Source organism: Mobula birostris, chromosome 8 (assembly GCF_030028105.1).
Source record: "Mobula birostris isolate sMobBir1 chromosome 8, sMobBir1.hap1, whole genome shotgun sequence".
Taxonomy (NCBI): domain Eukaryota; kingdom Metazoa; phylum Chordata; class Chondrichthyes; order Myliobatiformes; family Myliobatidae; genus Mobula; species Mobula birostris.
The window spans coordinates 79520478-79540754 of NC_092377.1; the positions used below are offsets into that span (position 1 = coordinate 79520478).

Sequence of the window (20277 nt, forward strand, 5' to 3'; positions counted from 1 at the left end):
TTGAAAGGCCTAGACTGAGTAGATGTGGAAGGGATGTTTCCCATGGTTGGAGAGTCTAGGACAAGAGGGCACACCCTCAGGATAGAGGAGTGCCCTTTCAAAACAGAGATGCGGAGAAATTTGTTTAGCAAAAGGGTGGTGAATTTGTGGAATTTGTTGCCACATGCAGCTGTGGAGTCCAGGCCATTGGGTGTATTTAAGGCAGAGATTGATAGGTTTTTGATTGGACATGGCATCAAAGGTTATGGGGAGAACTGGGGTTGAGGAGGAGGGAAAAAAGGATCAGCCATGATTGAACGACGGAGCAGACTTGGTGGGCCAAATGGCCTAATTCTGCTCCTATATCTTATGGTCTTATCATTGTTGACTTATTATTGCTCTCAACCCTATTTTCTTGCCTTCTCCCAGAAACACTTGACACTTTGACTAATCAAGAACCTATCAACCTCTGTTTTAAATATACTCAATGATGTGGTCTCCGCAGCTGTCCGTTGCAGTGAATTCCGCCTATTCACCAACCTCTGGTTAAAGAAATACCTCTTCATCTTGCTTAGCAGCCTCATGTGTTGCACCTTGTCAAAGGCTTCTGAAAATTCAAGTAAACAACATCCATTGACTCTCTTTTCTCTATTCTGCCTGTTAATTCCTCAAAGAATTCCAACAGGTTTGTCAGGCATGATTTTCCCTTATGTTGACTTTGACTTCCTTTACCATGTGCCTCCAAATACGCTGTAAGCTCCTACATAATAATGGACTGCAGCATCTTTCCAACCACTGAAGTCAGATTAACTGGCCTATAATTTCCTTTCTTCTGCCTCCCTCCCTTCTTAAGGAGTGGAGTGACATTTGCAATTTTCCAATCCTCTGTAACTATTTCACAATACAGTTATTCTTGAAAGATCATTACTAATGTCTCCACAATCTCTTCAACTACCTCTTTCAGAACCCTGGGGTATGATGTATCTGGTCCAGGTGACTTATCTACCTTCAAACCTTTCAGCATCCTTAGTAATAGCAGCTACACTCACCTTTTCCCCCAACACACTCTGATTTCTGGCATATTGCTACAGTGAAAACTGATGCAAAATACTTACTAAGTTCGCCTGCCATTTCTTTGTACCCCAAAACTGCCTCAATAGAGACATTTACCCGTGATCCGATATTCACTCTCACCTCTCTTTTACTCTTTATATACTGTATCTGGAAAAAAACCTTTGGTATCCTCTTTGATATTATTGGCTTGCTTAATTCATATTTCATCTCTTCTCTTGAGGCTTTTTTTAAAATTGCCAACTGTTGGTTGTTAAAAGCTTCCCAATCCTCTAACTTCCCATTAATTTTTGTTATTTATATGCCCTCTCTTTTGCTTTTATGCTGTCTTTGACTTCCCTTCTCAGCTGCGGTTGCCTCATCCTCTCTTTAGAATACTACTTCTTCTTAGAGATGTATCTATCCTGCACCTTCCTAATTGCCCCAGAAATTATTCAGAAATTATTGTTCTGCTGTCATCTCTGCTAGTGTCCCCTTCCAATCAACTTCAGCCAGCTCCTCTCTCATGCCCCTGTAATTCTCTTTGTTCCACTATAATACTGATACATCTGACTTTCTCTTCTCCCTCTCAAACTGCAGGGTAAATTCTATCATATTATGATCACTGCCTCCTAAGGTTTTTTTTACCTTAATCTGCCTCATCAAATCTAATTCATTACGCAATGCCCAATGCAGAATTGCCTTTCCCTTAATGGGTTCAACCACATGCTGCTGTAAAAAGCCATTTCGTAGGCATTCTACAAAATTCCTTCTCTTGGGATCCAGCATCAACCTGATTTTCCCAATCTACCTGCATACTGAAATCCACAATGACTATCAAGACATTGCCCTTCTTATATGCCTTTTATATTTCATGTTGTAATTTATTTCCCACATCCTGTGTATTGTTTAGAAGTTTGTAAATAACTCCTATCAGTGTCTTTTTACCCTTGCGGTGTCTTAACTCTACCCAGAAGGATTCTACGTCTTCCGATCCTGTGCACCTCTTTCCAAGGATTTGATTTTTTTTAACCAACAGAGCCTCCCCACTCCCTCTACCTGCCCATACAAAACAATGTGTATCCTTGGAACACTCATCAAAGTTGCTGGTGAACGCAGCAGGTCAGGTAGCATCTTTAGGAAGAGGTACAGTCGACGTTTCAGGCCGAGACCCTTCAGGCCAGTCCTGACGAAGGGTCTCGGCCTGAAACGTCAACTGTACCTCTTCCTAGAGATGCTGCCTGGCCTGCTGCGTTCACCAGCAACTTTGATGTGTGTTGCTTGAATTTACAGCATCTGCAGAATTCTTCTTGTTTGTATCCTTGGAAGTTAAGCTCCTAATTATGATCTTATTTCAGCCACAACACAGAGATGCCCACTCCATCATACCTGCTTATCTTTAACTGTGCTACAAGGTTATCTACCTTATTCCATAAACTGCATGCATTCAAATATAACACCTTCAGTCCGGTTTTCATCACCCTTTTTGACTTTGCCCCCATATTACACTTCAACATCCCACAAATTTGCCCGATTATCTGCCTGTCCTTCCTCACAGTCTCACTACACACTGCATCTACTTTTATACCAACTGCCCCATCCTCAGCCCTATCATTCCACTTCCCACACCACCCCACTGCCAAATTAGTTTAAACCCTCCCCAACAGCTCTAGGAAACCTGCTCACAAGGAGAGCTGAGTATATAAAAATGTTCTTGTGTAATTTCCCCACACTGTAAATGTTTTGTGTATAATTGTCAGATATGAAATGCTTTACTTTCTGAAGAATAGCTTGTCCTGGGAATGGTCATTCCCCATGTTACATGGAGTAATTTGCCAATTACTACAGCTCTTATTCCTTTTTCAAATTTGTAAAATAATCAAATGATGCTTGGGTTGTTCCTTATAAAACTAGATTAACTATACCTCTTGACTTCTGGGTTACCTAGTTTTATTTCAGAATTAATATAAATATTCTGCTATAGGATCACTTGCAATTTTTAAAAACATTTCTGTTTGTTCTTCGTGTTAATTTGCCATCTTTATAAACTACCATTAAAAAGCAATTGTTGTCTTCAAATTGCTTTGGTCTAAATTCACACACACTAGTCTCTCAGCTATCCAGCATCCGTAGGGATTAATGAATGCTGGTTGCATTAGAATTACTTGGAAATTCACCACATCACAAACTGGTGTTCAACACATATAATGTTAAATAAATTGCAGAACCGTATGCTATCACCTCATCCTCATCGCAATATTTTACTTTGCAGTTCTTAATTTTAAGGTAAAACAGTGTTAATATAAAATCAGCTAAAATAAATAAATTAACTGTATTCACCATTCCATAAATCGTCAAATCTTCAAAGGACGTTGCTGCTAATTAGCTTACAATTACATTGCCCTTATGTATAAATAAACTAAAGATGTCTTTTCATACTTGTTCGCATAACACTTAAAAGAACGTTAAAACTTTTAAATAATATTCAATTTTTTGTCGTTTGCATGAAAACTCTGGATGCCAGATAAACAAAAGTTTACCATTATACCTTGAATTCATCAAAATTCTAAATGTATAAATACTCTATTTACTTCTGACTGTAACCAGTATTACATTGTTGTACTGTCTAGATTTGATGTTTCCCTTTCTAGCTGCAATTAAAAATACTGGGAAATTCATTGAAGTTTGCTTTTGAGATGTCTTTGGCTTTTGCTTTTATTCTGTCAGTGAAACTGGTGGATGCAGGTTTGATTTCAACATTTAAACAAATTTGGATGGATACGTGGATGGGTGGCGTATGGAGGGCGATGGTCTAGGTGATAGGACTGTGCAGAATAATAGGTTGGCATAGACTAGATGGCCCGAAGAGCCTGTTTCTGTGTTGTCGTGTTCTTTGACTCAGCAACTCTGTGTTGCTGTTTTCTAAATACAACTTGTCCTTAATAACAAAAAAGTCTGAAATAAAATTGATCTGCCTCAGTACCTTGTGAGAGTTCATTAAACTGACTTCAGTAAATTAATTATCATGCTTTACAGCAAAGTATATCAAAAAGTTCTTGCGTATTTTCCCCTGCACTCCTAATGTATTATGTAGAATTGTCAAATTCCTGTTGCTTTACTTTTCTGAAGAATAGCTTGTTCTAATAAAGTACTCAGGCAGCCCTTAAAATATTCTTGCAGGAGCAGAGAAACCTCTTGTGGTCTAAGCTCTCGCTGGGTGAGTGCACTTACCAAGGTCACCTTCTTTGCTATTATTTTCATACACCTGACATTGATGCATGATACCAGATGGCTAAGGACAAAGCAAAATTGCTCAACACAATGTGTGACCTACTTACAAAGCTAACAATCTGCTTGCTTAGTTCCCGGCAAAGCACATGAAGTCTTTGATTAAAATTTTAATTTTGCACATATTTGGTGCGCATGACTTGTTAAGGCTGAATATTTGACCCATCTGCTCCCAGCATGGCTCCTGAGATTAGAACAAAATGGACAGTCACAGAGGCAAACCAAAAATGACAGGTCTTTAGTACATATTGGCAAAGCACATTTAGTAATCTCAGAATTGATTAAAACTTACACTCATGTAGGTTTCATCCTTCCTGCAATGGGCCATTTCACCTGAACTCACAAATCTACACAGAGTAGATCGGAAGCTATCAGCAGCACATATCCGTACCATGCAGACCTGCTCCCCTTGACTTCCCAATTATTGGTGGGTATTTGTGGATGTTTGTAATTTGCTGATAATTGCTCTCAGCGGAGAAGGTTGAGATAGCCTATTTGTAAAGTTGGCTTTGTGAATATTTGGTTTAGGTGCAGGAACTGAATCGGGGATGTTGTGATTAAAAGATATGATAGCTATTTTGCCAAGGGTTTTGTTGATACTTTGTTCCTTTACAAAAAAGCTATTTTGAGAATGACAATATTTGATAATGTTTCATAATATTTAATAATAATTTTAAAGCAGCCAAAAAATACCAAATGACATAGCAACCTAACAAGCAATTCTATCGGCTGAATGGCTAATAAATAATGCAACACCTGCAGTTCCTTTGCGAGAACTACTGTCTATCTTAAATTAATAGAATATGCGTATTTTATGTTCAGTTTCATTTTTTTGTATCTAGTTTAATATCAGTCTCTATTATGCCCCCTCCCAGATATAAAAGCCTGATAGCCTGATATATAATGCTTTTTCTCTTGTTGTTTACTTCAATGTACTCGTGTTTATTTTGGAAAAAAATAATAAAAAGATACGAAAAGAAAGAAAGAAAAGCCTGATAGCATGCACCAGCAGGCCAAGGACAGCTTTCATCCCAGTGGTTCTCTAGTACCATAAAATGGACCATTGACTTCACAATCTACCTCAGTATGACCTTGCACCTTATTGTCCACCTGCAGTGTACTTACTCTGTTCTTGTACTACCTCAGGGCATTGTTGCAATGAATTGATCTGCATGAACAGTAGGCAAGACAGGTTTTTCGTTCTACCTCCATACATGTGATAGCAATAAACTAATTTTGGAAATAGTGACAAATGAAAGCATGAGGAAGGCTTATTTTCTGAGTACTTAATAATTGCTCTCTTCAGACACTGATGTGTAGAATGAACTACTGTATATAAGGATGTATTCAAAAATCAGTTAATCTGTAAGCTAGTCATATGGTCAACAAGCGGTACTACTGTCAATTAGATCACACATCTGATTAGATCACACAGATCTGATTGGCATGCTGAAAAAAATAGCAATATAAAAATATTGCTGCTGAAGCCCAAACAGTAATTGAAGAATAGAGATGATGGACTTCAATTGCCTCTTTAAAGTTAACAATCAATGCTAGAAATTGGTAACACTCCAAAAGCAGTGGTTATAGGCTTATTTTAATAATTGGTTGTTAGAATGCATTTTTAAGGGGTTTGCAGAGGTGACAAAGCTGAAAACAGGGGTTCTCAGCCTGGAGTTCACAGGCCCTTTGCTTTCATAGTATTGATAATGCATTAAAAGGCATAAGAAAGGTTGGAAGCCCCTGGCTTTGAGGGAGGTCATCCAGAGCTTGGAGCCGAGAAGGCAAAGCTACTATTAAGAGATGGAAAAGCAAAGATGCTGGAACGTAAGATTAGAAATGTGGAGGGTTGTTGGAGTTTATGAAGATGGAGAAAAATATGGCAAATGTTGTGGAACAATTTAAAGACATGAATTTGAAAATTACAATGAGGAGCCAACCGAGATGATGAAGGAACTGTGTTTGGTGTAAGTTAGGATGAATAAATCAGGTTTTTGGATGAACATAAGTTTCAGGGGAATTGGTGAGGAGAGCATTGGGACAGTCAAAACAAGAGATAAAAGATTGACAGCCGCTTTGCCAGGTGATTCACTGACACTGTGTTGCATTAAAATTGTATTTGTGAATGACAATTTTTTATGTTTTCCTTCACATCGTTATTGGAAATTGAATATCTTCCAACAGATGTGTTTAGATAGGAAGCAAGAAGGAAATGGAATCAGACAACCTTTATCATGGAGTGGATATGAACTTGGAAGTTTAACTTAATTTGCAAACTCAAGTCAATTTAACATTACCAGGTTTGGGTCAGAGTAAGCAATTAAGTAACACTAAAACAATGAAGACTGTTGTTTGCAAACCCTACCACGCCCCCACCCCACAATGCTGTCAGTCCTCCCAATAACTGAAGAAATTATAGTTCATGTAGCATCACAGGTTGATAATCGTATTACAGTACAGTGGCGTGAATAGAAATGGTGTAATCAAATTGGATCTAATGTCTTTGGATGCTATTCATAATGTTAACATTAAACGAATGAGGAAAACCAGAGTCAAAGGTGCAGAGTGAGAGGAAAAGATTTGACACAAAATTCCTTCTGGAAGCTGAGCCACTTCCCAGGAAGAATGAGAGAAATCTACGTACTTTGTTGAACACAGAACAGTAGAGTTCAGGAATAGACCCTTCAGCCACAATGTCTGTCCCAACCAGGATGCCAAATTAAACTCAACCTCCCTTGGGTATGGATCAGGTAGTAATCAAGGCTGTAGAAGCACAGAAAATCTGAACTAAAGAGTGACATCAACTGTAAAAAAACAAAAATACCATAGCGCATTATTTTTGAAGGCACACATCTTCTATTCATTCAAGACCACACCCAGAATATGGATTTAAGCAACACTGTCTTCAGGGGATAGATTTCTCTCAATTTCTGGCTAAATCATCTTTGTGACTTGGTTGCAGAGCATGCTGTGTGTCCAGGATGCTCTAAAGCAATTCAACTGTTTCACTAAAACACTGAATTGAAGTGGAAGGAAGGAAGACGGTTGTGCGAATGGAATAAAGCTGCCCTATTGTTTTCCTTCTGAGTTTTGTGAAGCAAATCCAAATTGGCAAAGATGGTAAGTAATCCCTCGGTGGCTATGCTTAGTAAAGTCATTGAACAGCAAATGCTGCAAACACAGAAATTGTTGAACAACATTTAGATACCGAGATTGAAAAATATGAAAAGGTGGATGGAGATGAACTGGAGAAACTCCGAGAAAGAAGACTTGAATCATTCAAGGAAGCACAACATCAGAAACAGGAATGGCTATCAAGAGGTCATGGTGAATACAGGGAGATTCCCAGTGAAAAAGATTTTTTTTTCCAAGAGGTTAAGGAGAGTAAAAATGTGGTTTGTCACTTTTATAGAGATACCACATTTAGGTAATTTCACTACAGGAACTTTGGAATAGAGACTGGGATGTGCTGCCATCATTAACTACAGTGGAAATTTGATGGACTCACCTTTCCAGATGCAAAAAAAATGTGGAAGCAACACAAAGATGGAGAAAAGGACAATTAGAGGAAAGAATAATGATTCTGATTCAGATGATTAGATTATTAAGCATATTTACTAATCCACACAATCTTTTATTCTTAGGTATTGTTAAATTTTAATTTCAGTAATTAATTTTCATAGCCTAATAAAAAATTATTGCAATGCAAAAAAAGAACAAAAAAACAAACACTGAATTTAGGAATCTGCTACCATGCAGTGAGAGGAAAATCTCAACTCTTAGATTTCTTCATGTAACCTAACATGATGATGAAATGCTTGCTATAAATCTACTGAAATTGGTGAACTTCAGACAAATATTCCACATACTTTGCAAGTTTCATTATAGTGATTGAATTTCTTCGGTTAGAATTTATAACGTCTGTGAATCTGTCAATTTAACATCACTGGAAACACTATTGATTCATTATTAATGAAGTTCCATGAGTATTAAATAAGAGTCAAAGGATTCCTATAAGGCAAATACCTGTAATGCACTCATTAGGACCCTTCAACAATATAAGAAAAGTGATGATTGTTTATAAGAAACTGATTTTAAGAAACTTCCTGTGGTCTCTTTTCAGACACACATTATCAGAATGTATGAAGATTGGAGCTATAAATTGGATAAAAGGAAATAGAAATTCATTTTTAGAAGTAATAGACATGGAGATGGTAGATTTGTTGAATATGATATTTCTGGTTCTGGGAAGTTCGAAGCAGATTGGAAACATCAAATATAATGTTATTATTCAAGAAAGGATAGAAAGAGAAACTGGGAAACACAAGGTCAATTAACTTAATATCCATTAACAGGAAAAAGATGAAGTTCACTCATAATTAGTTGTAACATGAAATTTAGCCAATCATAAGATGACTAGGCAGCGTTAACATGGTTTTATGAAAGGGAAGTTAAGTGAGACTCTTGGAGTTCCTTGTGGAATGAATAGGATGAATAAAAGGGCAACGAGTGAATTAAATAATTTGGATTTCTAAAAGTCACTTGATTAAAAAACATATGAACATGTTATTCCATAAGATGAAGGCCTTTAGTATTATTAGCATAGATGGAGAACTGATGATTGGTTAACTGGCACAAAAAGAGTAGGGATAAGGTGCCACACATGAGGCTGCTTAACAAGAAATGAGCCCATGGTATTACAGGAAAAATTCTAGCATAGATAAAACAGTGGTTGACTGTCAGGAGTTAAAGAGTTAGAATGAAGAGAGCCTTTTCCAGTTGGCTGCCGATGACTAGTGGTGTTCCACAGGGTTCTGTGTGGGACCAATTGTTTCTACATTAGATGTCAATGATTTGGATGACGGTATTGATGGCTTTTGTTGCAAAGTTTGCAGACAATATGAAGATAGGTGGAGGGGCAGTTAGCTTTAAGGAAGTAGAGAGGCTACAGAAGGAGTTGGACAGATTAGGAGAATGGCCAGACAAAATGGAAGATGGAATACAGTGCTGGGAAGTGCTTGGTCATGAACTTTGGTAGAAGAAATGAAAGTATTGACTATTTTCTAAATGGAGAGAAAATACAAAATCTCAGGCACAAAGGGATTTGGGATTCCTTGTGCAGGATTCCCTACAGGTTAATTTGCAGGTTGAGTCTGTGGTGAGGAAGGCAAAGGCAATGCTAGCATGCATTTCAAGAGGACTAGAATATAAAAGCCAGGATGTAATGTTGAGATTTTATAAAGCACAGGGTGAGGCCTCACTTGGAATATTGTGAGCAGTTTTTGGTCCCTCAGCTCGGAAAGGGTGTGCTGAAACTGGAGAGGGTTCAAAGGAGGTTCACGAAAATGATTTCAGATTGAAGAGTTTGTCATAGGAAGAGTGTTTGATGGTTCTGGGTCTGTATTCATTAGAACTCAGGACAATAAATAAGTGACCTAATTGAAACATGTTGAATGGTGAAAGGCCTTGATAGAGTGGATGTGGAGAGGATGTTTTCTATGGTGGGAGAGACTAAGACCAGAGGGCACAGCCTCAGAATAGTAGGGTGTCCTTTTAGAACAGAGATGAGGAGGAATTTCTTGAGCCAGAGAGTGGTAAATCTGTGGAATTCTTTGCTACAGGTAGCTGTGGAGGTAGAGTCTTTTAAATGTATGTTTAAAGCAGAGGTTGATAGATTCTTGATTGGTTGGGCAGGAAGGATATAGGGATGAGGCAGGAGATTGGGTCTGTGAGGAAAAATGGAGCAGCCAAAGATGAAATGGTGGAGCAGACTCAATGGGCCTAATTCTGCTCCTATATCTTCTGGTGTTATGGATAAAGTGATCATTTTTGTGTTGGCAAGCTGGAATTAGTGAGGTAAAATAATGACCTTAATCAGTGCAGATAGTAGAGCCACTGACCTCTGGTGTTGTCTACGTGGAGTTTGCATGTGACTCTGTGGGTTTCCTCCAGACACCCTGTTTTCCTCTCATATCCCAAAGATGAGCAACACACACAAAAGGCTGGAGGAACTCACCAGAGTAGGCAGCATCTATGGAAAAAAGTACAGTCGACATTTCGGGCCGAAATGTCAACTGCACTTTATTTCCATAGATGCTGCCTGGCTGCTGAGTTCCTCTAGCATTTAGTGCGTGTTGCTCAGATTTCCAGCATCTGCAGATTTTCTCATTTCCCAAGGATGAGCAGCTTGGTAGGTAAATTGCCTGAGTGCGCCGGTGATCGGTAGAGTCTGAGAGGCGTTGTTAGGAATGGGACAGAAGAGATTACACAGAATTGCTCTGTGAGCTGGCACAGACGTGATGGGCTGAAATGCCTGCTTTAAGTTGTAAGAAAACATGAATTGTGAATGATGATTGGTACAATCGATACAGGAGAATCGGTTTTTACCTTACACTAAATCTATGAAATAAAGTTATTTGATGGGCCAATTGCACCAAAGCTACCTGCACAGGCAGACTGCTTCAGACTATTCATACATCTGAACATTGCTCACACTTAACACTCACCCTTCCCAGAATCTCCAACAAAACCTGCCTTCCACTGCTGATTGTCTATAGCCAGGGCTCCTCTTCATGGATTAAAGCAGTATGCAGTGGAAGTCTCCCTGGTAGCACAGGCATCCAAATGATCCGAATCGAACAAGTTCTCATCCTCCAGGCCATGGGGCTATCCCAGTTTGAATCTGCTGTTATATTCCTCATTTCACAGTTGATTGATCAGTTACTCTAGGGAACTCAACAGTGCTTCACTTGATTGGGCTTCATCCACTTTACCATCAAACTACAGGAGCAGGCAGGATAGAACAGGACATCTTGCCTGCACACAAGCCTCCCTAGAATACAGGCATTGTTGTGTCTTTACAGATACTCCCTGGGAGCAAGTGGCTGTAGACCTGCAGGTTCTGTGTCAGGGTAGTCAATGGAAGTCCATATTTCATTGGAAAATTTCTTGTCCCTCCACGATGTATCCTGCCCATTTTAAAATTAGTGCTGCCAGCCCTGTTTGCAATTGGCCTCCTAAACAGAGGACCCTCCCACAGCTGATGTCCAAGTCAAAGCAAGTTTATTATCAAATATGCATATCTTAATATAAACTACCTTGAGATTAATTTTCTTGCAGACATTTGCAGGAAAATAAATATATGTTATGAAAACCTCTGCATGAAAACTGACAAACAAGCACTATGTAAAAGAAGACAAATTCTGAAAATACAAAAAAAACTGAGTACTTGATTTGTAAAGTCAATGAAAGTGAATCCATAGGTTGTGAAATCAGTTCAGAGTTGTGCTGAGTGAAATTATATCTTTTATCAGGAGTGATGTGATGCATCAATCTCTCAAGATACCTGTCATTAAACCAACAGCCTTGTCCCCGATATTTGAAATCAAAAGGGCAGATTTGATGAAGTGTCTAGCAAAACACCAACGACACTCTTCAGAGGGTGTATAGGTGTTGGCGGTATTGTGTGCCTCTGCCCTTAAACATTGGCGGACAAGCTCTTGGCTGTGCATCCAATTGACAGGCAGCAGTGAGAAATTTGACTATGGTTGCTGACTGTTGTTCTAACAGAAGATCATTATGTAAGGAGTCTGAAAATAATTATTTTTCAACTGGAGCGAACAGATTTTGCAGACTTTTAAGACTTCTTATAAGCAGCATTCCAGAACCTTTGTATTGACATATTTCTATTCTAGAAATATCACAGAAATATATCCAGGCCAAAGGCTCTCCAAAAGGTTAAATCATGGAGTGTAACATTATGAAATCCATTTTGTTTTGCAAGAGTGGGAAAACAGAATATTATTTAAACAGTGTATGACTAATAAATGTTGATATTCAAAGATATAAGTTTCATTATACTGGAAGCACAAATGGCTAATCTGGGAAGCAGATAAATGTTGGTCTTTGTTGCGAAAGGGAAGGAGTGCAGAGGTAGGAGAGTCTTATCTAAATTGAAGAGAGTTTTGGAAAGGACACATCTGCACCATTGTCTCCTCTTTGGTCCCCTTATTGAACCATGAGCATACTTGTACTGAAGGCAGTGCAGAGAGGGTTCATTGGATTAATCAAATCCTGAGAAATACTTAAATATTTAAGAGATTCCCAGGGAGAGATGGATAAACCTTTGTACTCTGGTAAAATCAAACATCACTGTGATAAAGCAGTAAGGAGGAGTTAAGGTCAACATTGAGATCTACTGTGGTCTTGTTGAATGGCAGAGTAGCCTCAAAGGGCTGAATGGATCAGTCAGAGCCATACTGCATACAGGCTCTTCAGCCCATTGAATCCATGCTGACTATCAAGCATCCATACATACTAATCCCATTTCATTCTCTCCATTTTGCCATTAGCTCCTCCCTCGACCCTCCTCTCCTCCTCACCTACATATGAGCAGCATCTTATACTGGTGAATCAGCCAACTAATCCTCTTGTCTTTTGGATGTGGGAACCCAGACAGTCACAGGAAGAAAGTACAAACTCCAACTGACTGTACTGGGGGGGTAAGGATTGAACTCTGGTCACTGGATTTGTGAAAGGCCTGATGCACCACCATCGCCCCAAATTTCTTGGAGTGTAGTACAGCACAAGAAGAAGCTTGTTGGCTCACAATGTTGTGTTGTACCAAATCCCTTCTACCACTTATTATATTGTGTTACTGTTAGTAACAAATAAATCTCTAATCAAGGATCTTGATCAGAGTTGTCCCTCAGAGATTAGGCCTGAAAGTGTTGTCAGTCATGTTTATGTCAGTAGTTCTACCAGCCACTGAGCATTCTACCCAAAGTACATGATGAGCAGGTGATCCCCATGTTTCCTCAGCACCCAGCGGCCTTTCACTTTCACATGCATAGCCTCAGAGTTAAATGGATCTAGGAAAAAGAATCTCTACTGACCACATTAGACTTCAATAAACCAGAGTTTGTGGAACCCTTCTCGGCCTAGTGAGGATTTGGAAAGAAAATTGTTCAAAACTAAATGAACTTCTCTACATTTATATAATTCAAGCATACAGTTAAATTAATAAGCATATCAACTTTAGTCTTTAACATCCAGTATTCTTGATTTCAACTTTTATTTTTAACTTGCAACATATCTCACCATCACCATGGTGATCCCACAGTGGAAACACTACCAAATACAGCTGAATTTGAGGCCTCAAGTATTATGTAGTCCAGGATTTGAAATTAGGTTGTTTATTAGTATGATGAACTCATTCCACTAATATGGCCAACAATTAAGGAAAAATTGTATCACCTCTGTCAGCTTCATAATTTCTGCACCCAGTACTGAAATTTGCTTCTGCAGTCTGCTAACCACAGTCTCTGACTGAGGTGCATTGCATTCACTCCCAAGACATTCTTCTAACAAGACACTGTCCTCTTGTGAAAACCCACTTTAAAAATAACATGAAAAGCTGGCAGCATTAGTTTCCAGTCCTTGTGAGTAACCTCAGCACTCTATGATCTGCATACATATTACAGGTGTGGGGGAAAAATCAGGCAGGACATCTTAGTGTGAAGGACATGGTGATTGCCCACTGAAAATATATAGAGCAAATAGATTGAGGCCAATCCAGGAGCAGTGCTGATTTAAAGGAGTGATTTATTTAAGATTTAAATGCTCCAGTTAAAACCAGTAAACAGCATTTCCTTCTCTCCCCATTGCTATTCAAGGGGATAACCCTTAACTATGGGTTAATAAATTTAGACCATAAGACATGGGAGCATTTGGCCCATTAAATTTGCTCCGACATTCCATCACGGCTGATTTATTATCCTTCTCAACCACAATCTACTGCCTCTTCCTGTAACCTCTGATGCCCTGACTAATCAAGAATCTATCAACTTCTGCTTTAGATATACCCAATGACTTGGTTACCACAGCCATCCGTGACAAGGAATTCCACAGATTCACCACCCTATGGCTAAAGAAATTCCTCTTCATCTCTGTTCTAAATGGACATTGCTCTATTTTGAGGCTGTGCCTTCTGGTCCAAGACTAACCCATGATAGAAAACATCCTCTCAACATCCACTCTATCTGGCCTTTTAATATTTGAGGTGTGAGCACGTAGCCAAGTGGTTAAGGCATTGGACTAGCTACCTGAAGGTCGTGAGTTGAACGTGTTGTGTCCTTGAGCAAGGCACTTAATCATACATTGCTCTGCGACGACACTGGTGCCAAGCTGTATGGGTCCTAATGCCCTTCCCTTGGACAACATTGGTGTCATGGAGAGGGGAGACTTGCAGCATGGGCAACTGCTGGTCTTCCATACAACCTTGCCCAGGCCTGCGTCCTGGAGAGTGAAGACTTTCCAGGTTCAGATCCATGGTCTTGCAAGACTAACGGATGCCTTTATTTACTAAAATGAGATCCCCCTCATTCTTCTAAGCTCCAGTGAGTACAGACTCAGAGCCATCATAGGTTAACCATTTCATTCCTGGGATCATTCTTGCAAACCTCTACTGGACACTCTCTAATGCCAGCACATCTTTTCTTAGATAATGGGTCCAAAACTGCTCACAATACACCAAGAGTGGTCTGTCCAATATCTTATAAAGCCTCAGCATTACATCCTTGCTTTTGTATTCTAGTCCTCTCAATATGAATTCCAACATTGAATTTACCTTCCTTACCACCGACTCAACTTGTAAGTTAACCTTTAGGGAATTCTGCACGAGGACACCAAAGTCCCTTTGCATCTCTGATTTTTGATTCTTCTCCCCATTTAGAAGCCAGTCTATACCTTTCTACCAAAATACATGACCATACACTTCCCTACATGATATTCCATCTGCTACTACTTTGTCCATTCTCCTAATCTGCCTTAGTCCTTCCACAGACTTCTTGCTTTCTCAACACTATTTGCCCCTTTGGCTATGTTCATATTGTTTGCAAAATTGGCCACAACACCATCAATTCTGTCATCCAAATCACTAACAAGTGATTTGAAAAGAGCCAGTCCCAACACTGACCCTTGCGAAACAAGGCCATCACCGGCAGCCAGCCAGAAAAATATCCTTTAGTTTCACTCTCTGCCTCCTGAGAATCAGTCAATCTTCTATCCGTGTTAGTCTCTTTCCTGTAACACCATGGTCTCTTATCTTGTTAAGCAGCCTCGTGTGTGCCACCTTGTCAAAGGCCTTCTGAAGATCCAAATAAACAACGTCCACTGATTCTCTTTTGTCTATCCCACTGTTATTTCCTTAAAGAATTCCAACCGATTTGTCAGGCAAGATTTCTCCTTAAGGAAACCATGCTGACTTGGGCCTATTTTATCATGTGCCTCCAGATATCTTGAAATTGCATCCTTAATAATGGACTCCAACATCTTCCCAACCACTGCAGTCAGGCTAACTGGCCTGTAGTTTCCTTTCTTCTGCCTCCCTCCCTTCTTAAAGAATGCAGCGACATTTGTAACTTTTCAATCTTCCAGAACCATTCTAGAATATCATTACTAGTGCCTCCACAATCTCTTCAGCTACCTCTTTCAAAACCCTGTGGTGTAGTCCATCGTGTCTAGGTGATTTACCTACCTTCAGATCTTTTAGCTTCCCCAGCACCTTCTCCTTAGTAATAGCAACTACACTCACTTCTGCCCCTTGACACTCTTGAATTTCTGGCATAGTGCTCGTGTCTTCCACAGTGAGGACTGATGAAAAATACTTTATTAAGTTTGCCTGCCATTTCTTTGTTCTCCTTTACTACCTCTCCAATGTCATTTTCCATCAGTCTAATATCCACTCTTGCTTCTGTTTTACTCTTTATATATCTGATTAAAAAAAACTTCTGGTATCCTCTTTGATATTATTGGCTAGCTTACCTTCATATTTCATCTTTTCTCTCCTTATGGATGTCTTAGTTGTCCTCTGTTGGCTTTTAAAAGCTTCCCAGTCTGTGTGTATTCAAATATAACCCTTTTAACAATGCAAATGAGATGAGGAATGAAGGTTGATGTGGACAAGGTGGGCCAGACATCCTGTTTCTGTGCTGTACCACTCTCAACTCCGTGATGATCCCAGTGCCTTCAGGGAAGGGTATATCTGCCCAGCTTGTTCAGGCAGCTGTTTCTTAACCAGCGCCACATTGAAGAATAGTTTTAAATGCCTGTGCTCCCCTAAGATGATCTCACCGAAAGCTGCTGTTTGCAGCAACCACTCAGCATGCAAGTCACTTGCCACTTATTGCTAATGGCAATTAACTTGTAAGTAACTGGCGCAAAGGAAGTCGCTGAGGCTTGATGTTCAAAGTGAGCTGAATACCTTTCATGCTTGCCACAGATCAGCAGGCTGACAGAACAAATAAAGCTCTTGTGTTGCAGCCTTTCTCTAACACAAGATGATGCTTTCTATGCACTGTATATAGAGGGATTGAAATATTCCACCTGCTCAACACCTAGCTGCTGTGCAAGAGCAAAAGCACAATAAAGACACTTAAGAAATGCTTGAAGGTAATTAATTGACTTTGGTGCAGACTGTGAGAGGTTTTATTTAGAGGTGTGTTCACAGAAAGTTTTGTTTTGTGATGGCACATACTGCAGCTGTATGGCCAAACAGACACTGTGACAAAATGGAAGGACAGATTTTGCTGGTGAGAAGGAATTTGGCCTTATATTTACAGTGTTTCTTCTCAGGATATTTAATCACCAATATCCAAAGGAGATGGGATCTCCAATGCCCCTCCTGCCATCTTATCCTGCTCCTCAAACTCCTCCTCCTTGGTTGCTTGCTAGATAGTTGGGGATCAAGAGGACATCATAAATCAAGTTACCCGCTCTACCAACTACAGCAAGACTTCTCGACATTTCGGCACGTCAGCAGTCTGCTCCAACAGGTTTGATGACTTGGCTTTTACTGTAAGCATCGGTTCCACACTTAGATCAGCAACCATGATGCCTTTGTAACCATGTATCTGCTCTCTTTAAAAGAGAGGGCTGTCAATGAGAATTGTGCCATCCATGTGGGTGATGTGGCAGTCACAGTTAAAGAGCTGCCACAGAACTACTCATGGCACTTATCAAAGGATAGACTTTGTATCAAAAGGACAGGCAGGAAGGTATAGGCGGTGGTGTGGCTCTGTTGGAATTACATCTTTAGAAAGAGGTGTCATAGGGTCAGAGAATGTTGAATCTTTGTGGGTGCAGTTAAGAAACTGCAAGGGTAATAAAAAACATTAAGGGAATCATATATAGGCCTCCAAATATGTGGGGTTGAGATTGCAAAGGGAGCTGGAAAAGGCATGTAATAAGGGTAATGCCACAATTGTAATGGGAGGCTTCAAGATGCAAGAGGATTGGGAAAAATAGATTGGTGTTGGATCACAAGAGAGGGAATGTGTTAAATGCCTGCGAGATGGCTTTTTAGAGAAACTTGTTCTTGAGCCTACTAGGAGAAAGGCTATCTTAGATTGGGTGTTATGTAATAACCCAGATCTTATTAGGGAGCTTAATGTAATGAAACCCTGAGGAGGCAGTGATCATAATATAATTGAATTCATACTGCAGTTTGAGAGGGAGAAGCATAAGTCAAATGTATCAGTATGCAATGGAATAAAGGGAATTATAGAGGAGCTTGCCCAGGTGGATTGGAGGAAGATACTGGTGAGGATGATAGCAGAGCAGAGAATGACTGAAATTTCAATCACAAGGTGCATGACAGATATGTCCTGCAGAAGAAGATCTCAAATGGCAGAGGTAGGTAACCATAGCTGACATGGAAGTTAAGGACTGCATAAAAGCCAAGGAAAAGGACGTATAATGTAGCAAAAGTGAATGGGAAGTTGGATGTTTGGAAAGCTTTTAAAATCCATCAAAAGACAATTAAAAAAAGCTATGAGAAGGGAAAGGATGAAATATGAGGGCAAACTAGCTGATGATAGAAAGCAGGATAGCAAAAGATTTTCCAGTTATATAAAGAGTAAAAGGGAGGTGAGAGTTGATATTGGACCACTGGAAAATGATCCTGGTAAGGTAGTAATGGGGGACAAAGAAATGGCAGATGGACTTAATGGGTACTTTGCATCTGTCTTCACTGTGGAAGACACTAGCAGTGTGCCAGAAGGCCGTGAGTGTCAGGAAGCAGGAGTGAGTGCCATTGCTATTACAAAGGAAAAAGTGCTAGGCAAGCTCAAAGGTCTTAGGTGGATGAGTCATCTGGATCAGATGGACTACATCCCAGAGTCCTGAGACAGGTTGCTGAAGAGATAATGGATGCATTGGTCATGATCTTTCAAGAATCACTTGATTCTGCTGTGGTACCAGAGGACTGAAAAATTGCAAATACCACTCCAAGAAGGCAAAAGAAAGGAAATTATAAGCCACTTAGCCTCTCCTCCGTGGTTGGGAAAGTGTTGGAGACTATTATTAAGGGTGAGGTTTTGGGACGCTTGGAGACTGATGATTAAAGAAAAGTCAAAGTCAGCATGGTTTCTGTAAAGGGAAATCTTGCTTGACGAATCTTTTGGAGTTCTTCAAGGAAATAACAAGTAGGGTGGACAAAGGAGAGGCAGTTGATGTCATTTACTTGGATTTTCAGAAGGCATTTGATAAGGTGCCTCACATGAGGCTGCTTAATAAGATAAAATCCTATGGCATTACAGGGAAGATGCCGGCATGGATAGAGGAATGGCTGACAGGCAGGAGGCAGCGAGTGGGAATAAAAGGGGCCTTTTCTGGTTGGCTGCCAGTGGCTAGTGGTGTTCCTCAGGTTCAGTACTTTTCACATTGTTTGTCAGTGATTTAGATAATGGAATTGATGGCTTTGTGGCAAAGTTTGCAGATGATACTAAGATAGGTGGAGGAAAGGTAGTGCTGAGGAAGCAATATGATTGCAGCAGGACTTAAGACATACTGGCAGATGGAATACAGTGTTAGGAAATATAAGTTAATGCATTTTGATAAAAGGAACAATGGTGCAGACTATTATCTAAATAGGAAGAAGACTCAAACATCAGAGGTGCAAAGGGAATTGGGAGTCGCACAAGAGTCCCAGAAGGTTAATTTACAGGTTGAGTCTGTGGTAAAGAAGGCAAATGCAATGTTAGCATTTATTTCAAGGGGAATAGAATATAAAAGCAAGGAGATAATGCTGAGCCTTTACAACACACTAGTCAGGCTGTACTTGGAGTATTGTTAACAGTTTTAGACCCCTATCTCAGGAACGATATGTTGTCATTAGAGAGTGCAGAGGAGGTTCACGAGTATGATTCCAGGATTGAAGGCGTTAACAGATGAGAAGCGTATGGCAATTTTGGGCCTGTACTCACAGGAATTTAGAAAAATCCGGGAGCAGATTTCATTGAAACCTACTAAATGTTGAAAGGACTGGATAGGGTGGATATGGAGAGGATGTTTCCTGTGGTGGGGGTATCCAGAACTAAAGTGAACAGCTTCAAAATTAAGAGGCGACCTTTTAGAACAGAGGTAAGGAGGAATTTTGTTAACCAGAGAGTAGTACATCTGTGGAATGCTCTGCTACAGACTGTGCTGGAGCCAAAACCATAGGTATATTTAAAGCAGAAGTTGCTAGTTTCCTGATTGGTCAGGGCATCAAAGGAAATGGTGAGAAGGCAGGTCTATGGGGTTGAGTAGGATCCTTGATCAGCCATGATGGAATGTTGGAGCAGACTCGATGGGCTGAATGGCCTAATTCTGCTCCCCTGTCTTATGGCACTACATCTTGGTCTGTGGAGCTCAATTATTGGCATTTATCTCTGCTCTTGTTACCTTAACTTGAGTGCAGAACATCTGGTTCTGTGTGGATAGTGACTATGCCTCATAGTTTGCATCCAATCTACGAAGGCCTCCAGTGGATTTAAAATTCTAAATGGTAGAAATGAGGTTAAATAGCACAGGCTCTGAAGATTCCCCTAGATATTTTAAAATTTTATTTTGAGTTACAGTGCGGAACAAGTCCTTCCGGTCCAACGAGCTGTGAGGAGCCGATGTTTCACGACATGCCAG

General features: G+C 39.9%; 1 protein-coding gene and 1 pseudogene across 4 annotated transcripts in view; one reads left to right on the forward strand and one right to left on the reverse strand.

Moving 5' to 3' along the window:
- plcb1 (phospholipase C beta 1) overlaps window positions 1–20277 on the reverse strand; it is a 954845-nt gene that overhangs the window by 15113 nt on the left and 919455 nt on the right. The gene's annotated exons all lie outside the window — the stretch shown is intronic.
- LOC140202222 (thioredoxin domain-containing protein 9 pseudogene) lies at window positions 7435–7917 on the forward strand (annotated as a pseudogene).